This window comes from Mastomys coucha, unplaced genomic scaffold (assembly GCF_008632895.1).
Source record: "Mastomys coucha isolate ucsf_1 unplaced genomic scaffold, UCSF_Mcou_1 pScaffold14, whole genome shotgun sequence".
Lineage (NCBI taxonomy): Eukaryota > Metazoa > Chordata > Mammalia > Rodentia > Muridae > Mastomys > Mastomys coucha.
In genome coordinates, this window is record NW_022196896.1 from 117,557,787 (window position 1) to 117,569,880 (window position 12,094).

The 12,094-nt window shown below is 51.2% G+C and overlaps 1 protein-coding gene across 1 annotated transcript in view; it reads right to left on the reverse strand.

Moving 5' to 3' along the window:
* The window catches only part of Per2 (period circadian regulator 2), a 750,618-nt gene that overhangs the window by 512,655 nt on the left and 225,869 nt on the right, over positions 1-12,094 (reverse strand). The gene's annotated exons all lie outside the window — the stretch shown is intronic.

Sequence of the window (12,094 nt, forward strand, 5' to 3'; positions counted from 1 at the left end):
GTGGGTGGGAGTGAGGGTGGGGGTGAGGGTGGGGCTGGTTGTTGGACTAGTCCAAGCCAGCCAGTACCTTTACAAGTCCTTCTGTTTTAATAAATAAACTGGTTTTCCTTGACATGAAGGGAAAACAGTATGCATTTTCTTATTGAAACTTTTTTCTTTTTCTTTTTTTGGTTTTTCGAGACAGGGTTTCTCTGTGTAGTCCTGGCTGTCCTGGAACTCACTCTGTAGACCAGGCTGGCCTCGAACTCAGAAATCCACCTGCCTCTGCCTCCCAAGTGCTGGGATTAAAGGCATGCACCACCACTGCCCAGCCTTCTTATTGAAACTTTAGGAGACACACTCTTAAACAAGCAAACAATGACATTTTACACACAGCCCCATCACAGCAGCTAAGGATGTGTTCAACCCTCAACCTCTGTTCCCTGTTCTTCAGTCTTCAAAGCCACAGTACTCTTGCCGCAAGGTGGACTAAGAGAACTTTTCCTCATGCTTTCTAGTCAGAAGCAAGGGGGCAGTGAACAGCCTGAAATTGTGGTGCTGTCTTTACCTCCTTGAATAGTTTTTAGGGTACAGAGGCTGCTGAGACCCCTGGCTCCTCCTCTCCTGAAAATTCAGATCTCCCCAAGAGCAGTGGATGTAGCCCTGAGTGGCATGTAGTTACTATGTAGACCACATCAGTCTCCACCCACCTCACAGCGCTCCACCCACCTCTGTCTGATGTCTGCATTCTTACTTTCTCAAAGGACCTAGGTACCGTATTTCTTCAACAGTCCTAAGTCAAGGCTCCGGAGAGCCCACATTCAGGGAGAGAGAGACAGAGAGACAGAGAGACAGAAAGAAACAGAGAGAGACAGAGAGAGACACACAGAGAGAGACACAGAGAGACAGACACAGAGAGAGACAGAGAGACAGAGACAGAAAGAGACAGAGAGAGAGAGAGACAGAGAGAGGGAGAGACAGAGAGAGAGAAAGAGGGAACCATTGTTACCAAGGGGAAAGAGAAGGCCATTCCTTTAAAGTGGAGGCTGGGTCCATGGGCTGCCATCTTTCCTCCAAACCCACTGAACAGTAGAAAAATAATGGAAACCTCCATCAGCCTGTGACGGTTGCAGGAACACATGTGCTTTCTCTACCCAAGCAGTACAAGTGGTCACTGGACAGGAGCACGGGCAGGAACTCCTTGAGAGAGAATCCATGAAGGCTGACAGTCTGCAGTGCACAGGAACATGAGGGCCCAAGAGTCCCCAGGAGGTCAAACGGGGAGAGGATAGCGGCCGCGCTCTGGCAAACACCAGGACACCTTTCTTCAGACCAGACTGTATTTTTGAGTGTGAAGTTGATGGAGTGTTTCCCTAAGCCAAGCCCAAGGGAGCCAAGGCTCAGAGCACACGAAAGAGCCAGGCCCACCCTGAGCTGGCTGCTGGCCTTCATGGTTCTGTCTTTGAGCGGCTTGTACCCTTCCCACCCTCCCCCGGCTTGTCTGCTGGGCTTCTCTTTCCAATTCTTACTTCTTCTTTTACAAGGTTATAAAAGTTTCCTAGAATTGTTGCAAAGACAAAGGAGTGTAGAAAACATTTTGGGCTGGGACCATGACATGTGGGCGTGGGGAGCTGGTACGGCTCCCTCACGGGCCAAGTGACTCATGCAGACCAGTGTCCGACCACCCAGAAGCCAGATCTCTGTCAATGAGGGGACAGTTCCTGATTGTTCTAGGCCTCTGGGATGGCTCATGTGGGACCCAGTTTTGAAGGTGGAATCCCAAGAGGCTGGGCTTTCAAGCTAGGGCTGCTCTGGGTTCTGGGTCTCTGCCACCATTGTCCCTCAAATACTCGTGGAAGGCATGTGTGTATGTCATAGATCTTGACAAGAGTAAACCTTTAGTTCAGTGGCCTCCTTGCTGACTCTGGCACATGAGGGGTATGGCTACTACCGTATCTGTCTAGACATCACTATAAGAAGTCCAGATGGAAGGTGACAAGACTGTAGATAATAGTACTGTCCCATAATGCAGCCTTGCTCGTTCTATTTTATTCAGGTATCTGTCCATGTTGCCCTCTTTATTGCAGATGGTGTGATTCGTGATTAAGCACTTCATGATTAAGTTTGAGATGCAGCAAAGAAGACTAGGGTCAAATCCAGGTGTTATCAAGGTCATGTCCCTTGGGCTTTCTGTCTTCTCACCCTTCTGATGGCTCCCTCACCCCTCAGAGGAGCTCAGTGGGTTCCAGGTTACATTGCAGAAAGCTCAAGGAGTCTGGTTCTCCACTCTTCGCCTTTGCCGTCAGACAAATTAGACACTTGGTTTTTGTTGTTGTTTGTTTGATATTTATAACTCTGAGAGAGAGGGATGTCCAGTCTCCCACTCAGCTTCTCTAAGCATCTGCCAGCTTTTCCCCACAGCCCTGGGAGGTGAGCCAGTTGGGCTTTGAGCCAGCCGCCCTCATTTTCTGTCAGTGAGCATGGAGTGCTTGAGTTGTGGTCAGTTGGTCATTAGACAGTTAATCCATCCACAGATGGCATGAGTGCACTTTGTGGCAAAGTGACCCAGAACTTGTGCAGAGCCACTTGGAACCTGGATCTAGCAGGGTGGCCAGGCAGCCCTTGCCCTGAGGGGTAAGGTCAGTGGAGGGTGATGTGACCACCAGGTGGGGCCACTCTTTATATTTAGAGGGGGCTCAGAATCATGGCATAGGGCTCCAGGCATTATTTGGTAGAGGGTTTCGGGCAGATTGGAGGCAGGACCAGCTGGGAGACCTGCACCTACAGCTGACAGGCAGCACTGCCCTAGTGAGGGCCTGAAGGAAAGGAGAGAAAAACCTTGCAGAAACATCTGTGAATCACTCCTCCCTCTTTTTTCCCTCTCCCGGGCTGTACTGTGACCCTGGGGAACAAAACGATCTCTAGTGGCTGCCCTGTCCTTAGATGTTTATCTTGTTTCCATGGGAAGGAGGGTCTCTCTCCTCCCTGTCCATTTCAACCCCCCAACCAGAAAACACCAAGCCAAGATCCTGCAGCCTCCAGGGTTGTCCTGGCTGCTCCTGGGAAGCAGGGCAAGAGCATTCTTTGCCATCTTAAGGTCGGGTTGCTTCCCCGTCTGTGCTGCCAGAAAGCTTACAGCTTTATTTCCAACCCACTCCTTGCAGCTGGAACAGAACCACATGACGTGCTGTGTGTCTCCTTTGACTCTTGGCTTCATCCTAACATCTCTCCAGTGCCCGTCCTATAGGCTGCCTTCTAGACTCTCCCCCTTCTGTCCATAAGGATAATGTAGACTCCTTTATGCAAAGCTCCATTCTAAGGTCCATTCAGGTTCTCAGTGTCTCTGATGGTCCCATAGCTGCTGATAAAAGGCAGGAGCAAAGCAGAAAGTCCACCCTTTCCTTGCCTCCAGCAACTCTGGGGCAGTGGTGAGGGTTGGGGTGGGGCCCAGAGCAGCCCTGCTCCTAGAATTGATGGAGGGCTCCAGTGTAACCGTTATCTTCTGCAGAGGTTCGGTCTTTGCGGTCCTGTTGGGCTCAAGGGGCATCTCTGATAATGGGGCCTGAAGCTGGGCCTCTCTGAGGGCCATCAGCTTCCACTCCTAACCGGGAAGAGTAGGGAGCAGGCTTCATGGACATGGCTGGGGTTCACAGGAGGATGCTAGGGTTGTAGCCTTCACCATGGCCCTGAGCTCACTCATCAGCCCAGGACTGCAGCAGACCTCAGAGACTCATGAGTTTTCATGCTTCCTGTAGTTTAACACCCTGTCTGCAAGACACCTTTGCAGGAAAGGGCGTGCATGTCCATCCCATGACTCAGGCCTTCCCGACTGTAGGGTCCTGTGCCAGCTTAACTTGGGGGGGGACCAGAGTTTTGTGTGTGGCATGAGCTGAGAACATGCAATTCATGGTACTGAGGCACAGGTATTCACGGCTTTGTAAATGCCTGTGAGTTTTCTGGACCGCCTCCTCCATCCAAGGTGTGTGTGTGTGTGTGTGTGTGTGTGTGTGTGTGTTCCATTGCTTCAGACACATTACTGTGGTCCACACCAGGCCTGACAGGAGGGAATAAATAAATGTACCCTTAGCTTGAGTTAGGACCTAGATTCTCTCTAAGATACCACTGGTCCCAAAGAGTCTGCTTAAGCTGATCTTACAAGCATAATTATCCTGGATAAAGAGAGTGGGCTTAGTCCTGAGGAATGTGGGCACTGAAAAGAGAGGTAACACAGGTGTGGATACCGGGAGGCCTTGACCAGATGAGACTTAGAGTCAGCTGTAGGGATAATAGGAATAAGCTGTAGAGTCCAGGATCCCTGGCAGCTACGTTCTAGATGCTTCACTGGTCTCACTTGCCAATCTGGGGTAGCAGGGCTGAGGTCCTGTAGATGCTTCACTGGCCTCACTTGCCAATCTGGGGCAGCAGGGCTGAGGTCCTGGACTAGGTTGGAGAAAGCTGCCCTCGAGTCCCTGTCTACTCACCCAGCCAGGATGCCCTGTGAAGGCCCTTGTCGGCTAATGTCTGCAGCCTTGGTTACACCATGCCTGGTGGCTTGGGTCACTTCAGCCAGTGCTGAGACCTCTCCTGACCCTCTGGCCCTGCAGGAGGAGGCAAGGGCATCAGGGTCCTCAGCCAGCTCAGGACACCTGCCTAACCTCCAGCTGGCCAGGTCCCACTTTACCAGCTGCTTAAGTGACCCAGGGTCTGTGGGGGTCTCCAAGCTTGTCCTCAGGGACAGGAGGAAAATAGGCTAGGCTAGACTCCCCCCCCAACCCCCCGCTGCTTCCTGCGCTTCCCATTAAAGGAGGAGCTGTCTCCCTCCCCATCTGTTTCTTCTTCAGATAAAATCTATTTTCGGACAGAAGTATGTGCTCTGCTTTGCCACACGCCTCCCCGGTGCTGGGACATTGCCTCCTCTGTGGGTGGCTGCAGCTGTGGCCCGGTGCCTCTTTGCAGCATCTCAAGAGTTAGGCTGGGGGGTCAGGCCCTTGACATCCTGCTCCAGGGGCCTGAGGGCATTCATATGTAGAAGCTGTGAGTTCTGTAGGTGGCCTGTTCTGGTCCAGTGCCCCACCCTATCTTCCACCAGCCCTGAAACCGTGGGGGCTCGCAGGGCCGTGCAGGCTGTCAGAGAGGCCTTTGCTGTCTGGGCTGCGATTTACCTCCCAAGGCTCTCCCAGGGTGGTATTCAGACCCCCGAGACTTAAACACTCAGGGACTCCTTCCCCCTATCCCCTGGCTCACTTTCTGTCTGGGCGCTTTTTTACTTCATATTTCCACATCAGTAGTGGTCCGAAGGGCAGTCCCATCCCTAATGACTTGGGAATGACTTTAGGTGAAGTTACTTGAGGTCTGGGTGGGGAAGGCCCCAGATCTGTGCCCGTCCAAGGCCAGGGCAGCAGGAGGTGGGACTTTGGGATCCTGTTCTGTGTAGTATGGAGAATGCATCCGTGTTGAATGAGCATCTAAATACACAGCAAGCACAAGTAAAGACCAGACAGGAAGTAGTGAATGAGTAGGAAGAGGCTGACAGACAATAAAGCACCCTCAAACCGGGCCATCCACGGCTTCCAGATGACTGGGAAAGCCATGCTGGGGTGACCTTGCTAGAATCCTCCGTTAAGAGTTCAGCAGAGCAGATTGTCTGAGAACAAGCCTCCCAGTGAAAGAGTGAACGGCAGTAAATAAATAACATTGTCTGTCCTGCAGAAACTGACGGGGAGGTTGAGGCAGTCGGTGGGAGTTCCTGGCTGAGCTTTCTCTCCATGGCTGAATTTCCAGCTTCCCGTTTCCGTGTTTGGCACTTTTATATCATGTGATAGACAGTAGTAACCTCCGTTGGAAATGGTTTTCCTTCTAGCTGTTCTTAAGAACACAGTGTGTCTATTCTTAGGCCCATCTCGGGTTGGCTGGGAGGACGTTTGACTCAAGGGTGCTCTGGTCTAAAGTAGGAAGATCTCAGTGAACTCAAAGAGCTGGGTGGGGGTGAGGTGGGGGGGTGGGGGTAGGGGTGGGGTGGGAGGGTGCTAGGGATTCCAGACACAGGCATCTCAGTTCTGACACCTCAGTGAGCTCAAACAGCACGCAGAAATTTATCAATATAATGTTCTTAACTGGGTGTTAGAGAGCAAGACCTTGGTGGATGTGGCCAGAGAGTCACTTGCTTTTGTCCACATAGCCACTCCGCTCCACCCCCAGGCAGTACCGTCCTCATCCCATCTGTAGCCAAGGAGCACTAGTGCTCACTAGACCTCACTCAGCCCTCTGAGTAGCTTGGCCTCAAAGCAACTTTGTTGTATCAAATGGCTTAAGGCTCATTTTAACTTGAACTTGGAGCAGAGAGAGAAAACAGAGGGGATACATCTATGATTTAAGGGGAAAAAACTTCCATGCTGAGCCAAGCTCGTGTCTCCTCAGCATGTCACACTTACCCTGAGGGTGTGCAGATCATCAGCCAAAGGGGCCTCCGTCTTGGAGGCAGGAAGGGTCCATCCCAAGGGACAAAAGCAGGAGAGCCAGGAGCAGAGTCCCCAGGACACCCAAGGGCAACTGCTTGCTCAGCACCTCCCTGACCGAGCCTCCTCCATAGGAGCTGGGTGGGTCCCATGCAAGGTACTTCTGCAGGGCGGGGCATGGAGGACACTAACTGATGGGGAGACAGCGGGGCTTAGAGTCTAAAGTTTAGACTCTAGACAAAATAGACCCAGAGGAGAAAATGTTCTGAGCTACTCAGAGAGAGGGGGGGGAGGGAGGGAGAGAGGGAGAGAGAGAAAGAGAGAGAGAGAGAGAGAGAGAGAGAGAGAGAGAGAGAGAGAGAGAGAGAGAGAGAGAGAGAGAGAGAGAAAGAGAGAGAGAGAGAGATACAGGGCAGCAGGATTGGGCCCTTTCTCCATACAAACACTTGAGAGGCTTATTCAGACCCATGATACAAGAGAAGAGAACACTCTCCCAACTAGGGTACCAAAGGTGTCAGGGATGAGTGAACACCTGTCCCAGCTCTGGGCCACCACAGGTCATCTCAACACTGTTCCCCAGCCTAGGACTGACTGACTGCCTATTCTCTCCTTGGCTGAGGGCACATGGCTCCCAGCAATGGTCAGAGCACCAGGCAAGGTTGGGCTAAACAGAGTCTGCCAGACCCGTGGAGCATACTGGTGGACTGTGCATGCCTGTGGAGGAGATGCCAGAACTCCTGGCCATAGGCCCTTCCCCTCACCACCAAGAATAGCTTTCTCATCCTGGATGGCAAAGGATCAGAACCAGATGTTCCTCCACACAGACGGCTGAGGCCCACCCTATGTGCAGTGCTACCAGGCAGGGGACCCTGGCTGCTGGCCACACCTTCAGCCTCTCCAGGGTGGCATGCTGGCTCTTCCTCTGTCTTCGCATCGTGCTTGGTGCCATGGGAGCTGCCTGCTCCAGGTGGGCTTCCACGCATCTCGTCCCAGCTTTCCCAGGGATTGGTTCTGCTTCCTTTCTGGGACAGCCTACATCTGAGATATCTGGCTGTAGGCCAGGAATCAAAGCTGCTGGCTTGCCTGAAGGCTGTTTGGGGGACAAAATAAATGACTGTCCGAGGGGTGGCAGCAGGCACGGGGAATTAACCCTCCTGGTCTGGGCTTGTGCCCTGTGCTCATTACAGCTATTTTTCAGTGGCCTTTCAACCCATGCTCACCCCTGCTGGCATGGGGCACATAGCGCTTTAGATACATAGGCAGCTTTCGACATCACTCTGCTATACCAAGTCTGCCCTCGGCGGGCATGAGGAGAACTACCTGCACAGACACATGGACCTGGGGGCCACTTTTCAACAAACATTGGTTAAAAAAATAAAAAGGCGTAAGATTAGGAGTTGCCACCTGAAGTCTGTTAGCAAAGTTCCCATGAGCACAGACACCAACACTCCCAAGAGACCCACTGGAGTTGCAAACGTCAGCTGTGGCAGAGAGGAGCCACACGTGACCACGGAGCCCTCCCTGCACCAGGATGAACAGCTCAGGCCTTCACTCCGTTTCACCTCATCCAACTTGGATTTGAGTTTAATAGCCCTGTGGACCAGCAGCAGCTTCTGGAACCGGGGAGGCCTAAGGGAGCTTGGAAGCTCACTGAGACAGAGGTGGTGGAGTCCCTATGAGGTTAGAGTGAGGCCTGTGTGAACATGGGGCTGGAAAAACATGGGTACCGAGATCGATGCATAGTCAGCGCTCTCGGAGCATGGCGACAGTGTCAGCACACTTATCAGAGTGGCAGGGACACCACCGACAGTGTTTATATTTTAATAGTCTGTCAACAGAGTTTCAATAGTCAGATACGCTGTCAAGGTTGCCAACACACTGCTAACAGTGCCAGAGGCACCCGTGCTCCATGGGGAAAGCGCCGGTGGCATCTGTAGATACCATTTAGGCTCTATCCGTGCAGTGCCGAGGAAGCCTATTTCCACCAACACACCATTGGTGGTGTCATCTGCGGCATGAGCCAATTGTTCCTGTCACCCTTACTCTGTACTCTGTACTGATGGCTTCCGCACTCCTCATGCCAGCTGAGGGCAGACGACACACTCTCGGGCACCATTTACAACATCCAACACTATCAACAGAGCATCCTGGCATGTTTATGGCATCGCTTTGCCCTCTGATTCTTCTCAGTACATCTCAGTTCAGTGCTGTGACATGAGGTCTCATGGGGTCCAGGCCTCTGCCTCATGATCACCCTATGTCGAGAGCTGGGATTATGTCTCCACAGTTGGTTTAGATCTGTTGACTTAATTTTGGATTGTCAACTGTTAGTATTTAGAAATTTACATTTCTATACACTTAATTATATACAGTACATAAATTACATTTAGTACATAGTATACATTTAATTTTTATATGGTGATTTTTTTTTCTTGAGGTAGTATTGAATTTGGATCTTTTTGCCTTGGCCTACTGGGTACACATTGTGATTACCCAAGCAGCCTCATGCCTGTTTTAATTCTGATTTCATAGCTTATAGCCTTGCTCAAACCATCTGTTAGGTACTACATTGTTAGGTATTAGATATTAACATTGAAGTGTTAAACTAACTTTGCGTTCATGGGATGAAGCCCGCCTTACTATGATGGTTCTATACTTCTGTATATCAGTGGATTCATTCTACTAATATCTTGTCCAAAGGTTTAGGGTTTGTTGTGGTTTGAATGTAAAATGTCTCCCACAGGTTCATACATTTGAACCCTTGTTTCCCAGCAGGTGCTGTCTTTGAAAGTTGTGGAGCCTTGAGGTAATGAGGTCTTGCTGGAGAAAGTAGGTCACTGGGGGATAGGTGAGCTTTGAGGGTTAGTGAGGGCCCTGGTTCCAGATGTTTCCTCATCCACTGAGATATGAATAAGAGGCTTTACCTATCTGCTGCTACAGACCGGGTTGTTCCGGCCACCATGTCTGTGAAGTCCTGTGAAGGACTGAGTGCACCCTCTCAAACAGTGAGCTGGAAAAGCCCCTATCCTTGCGCCACTTGGTACAGTGATGAGGGAGGTGCCTAGCACAGGTCTCAGTGCATGTGTGTCATGAGCTTGCAGTGTCAGCTGGCTCTCTGCTCCTGAGTGTGAAGACAGAGAAGCACCCAAGCCTGGGCTTTTGAGAAGGGAAAGACCTACACTTCCCATTTCCACCTTTAGTAGGTGTTATTCATTTGTTTCATGTGAGCTGATCCTGCTTCTCTTTCCTGGTAATTCCTTTCAGTGCAGTAATATTGGTGGTATTTAGTTTGTAATAGATTCTAAGGGTAGAAGTAAATGAATATAAAGCATTCCTTTTTCCGTGATGAGGGTTTTAAACTGTCAATACCCAGTTTTGTGTCTAATATCGTGTTTATTTTTATTATTTTTAATTATATACACTCATATGTGTGTATGTGGAGGTATGTGCACATGGGTTTAGTGCCTGAAGCCAGCAGAGGGTACTGGGTGTTGGCTGTCTCAGAGCTAGAGTTACAGGGAGTCGAGAGTCCACGGATGTGTGTACTGGGGACTTGGCTTGTGTCCTCTGCTCTTAACCACTGTCCCCTCTCTCCAGACTCAAAATGTTGTTAGGAAAAAGTTAGGAGAGAAAATGCAATTTGTTATAATGGAGATAATGTTAAATGGAAAAAAAAAAGATAAAAATATACTGTGAACAAATACACTGTGGCACACGGACAGGCATGGGGACCACGTGGAGAGGTTTGTGAAGGACACATCCCTCCCAACGGGGCTGTGGCTTCAGTGGCGCTGGGGCCCATTACTGTTGGGCAAGGGGATGCTAGAGTGGGCCCAGCCCTGGCTTCAGAGCAGGCACTCTGCAGGTCCTGCCAGCAGCACAGTGAGAGCACTATCATTGGAGTCACCTTCAGGGCTTGTCTTTGCTTCTGGGAGCTTTCTGTTCTTCCTGTATGAATAATGCCCGCTTCTCTTGGCAGCCCCATCAGTTCAGGGACATAGCTGGAGCTTCGTGCATCTGGTCATCACTTGGAAACTTCAGGGCTCTGATTCTGGCCAGTGAGAACCTGCTCTGCTCTGGGGTGGGATTGGTCCCCAGAGCTGTGTTTATGAGGGTGTCTGCATCCAGGTGTCAGGCCGGGTGAGGAAGGAGGCCATGTTCAGGGTATGTGCTGCAGGCTCACTCTCCTGGCCTCATGAGACTTCTCCACTCCTAACCTGGGCCTAGCTATGCCTTGCTGTCTTTCTGGTGCTCCTGCCCTAGTGTCTCACAAGCTGTGGTTGCCTTTCTTCCCCAGCTGTCCTCTCCTGCATCCTCAGCCGGCTCCTCTGTGGATACAGTGCCTCCACTCAACTTGCCAGTCACTGCTCTACTCTGCCACCCAGCTCAAGCCATTTTCCCTCTCAGCGTCCTCATGCAGTCACTGACTCAGGGTGCTGTGTGTGCCTTCTGCCTTCTGGATGGTGGGCCTAGGAGGCAGCTCTATGGACAGGGCCCAACAGTACACAGCTACCTAATGAGAGGAGAGGGTGACCATAGTGGGTACAGGGGCCAGGAGTCTTTGTGGCTCAGAAAACCCACAGCTGCCCTAGGGCAGATGAAGAAATTAACCTAAGGAACCCAGGGAGGGGGGGTCCCACTTTCTAGGTCTGCATTCCTCAGGATTCTGGGGGATGGCTTGAGGGTCCAGCATTCATGAGTACCACGGCCTCAATTCATCTTCCTGTGGGCCAGGGCTTGGGGACTCAAGTGGGCGGCCAACTGGGTGAGGCTGATTCTGGAAATCATCCCTGGGTGCTGCTGAAATAAAACCGGCCTCTCTTCCTGGGTGGTGTATGTGTGTGTACCCTGAACTTGCTGTGGTACTCTATAGAGCAAGGGCCCTCAGATCTGAGTTTGGTCTGACTCCAGCAGTCAGGTCTCTCACAGCAGACCTCCTGTCCTGGTTTCAGGCCTCCCCTTACACACAGGGGTATGGCTGGGATGAAAATCCAAGGGATGAATTCCTTATCTGACCTGCTTATGCCATATTGTGGGCCCCTGCCGTTTGGGTAAGTCGTCTCAGCCTTACTTCATCCAGTGTCCCACTTCCAACTCTCACACAATCTTCCATTATTGAACTCTTGTCCTACCATCCACGAAGAGAAAATTCACACTCACCTGCAACTGCTTCCTCAGCAGGGTGTGGCTGCCTTGGATTCCAGGTAACCATTCATTTTGGTGCTTGGAATGAGCCCCAGGGGAAGTGTCCTCATCTAGAACCTTAGGAGAGCTCAAGGTACCTGTCCCACAATCTTATTGGCCATTTTGCATCCTTGTTGCTGGTGGGCCTCTACCTATCATTTGGTCATTGTAGTTGGGAACATATTTCCTAGCACTAGTGACGGTGACCCCACTCCCTATAACCAGCCTTGGCTTTCCTTTGTTCAGGCTACACATGACTAGGGGACTAATTAGTCAGTCAAGGTTCTTTGGCCTCACTGCTGCTCCTGCCTGGCCAGTCTAAGGGAGCTTCTACTTAGGGGCCAGGCTCTGAGGTAGTGTGAGTGAATGGAGGGAAGTAAAGTGGCAGAAATATGCCTTCTACACTATCTGGACTGCTGTCTTGGGTGACCTTAGGTTGTTAATAATGGGTAGGAGGTGGAGCCTCAGTAGAACAC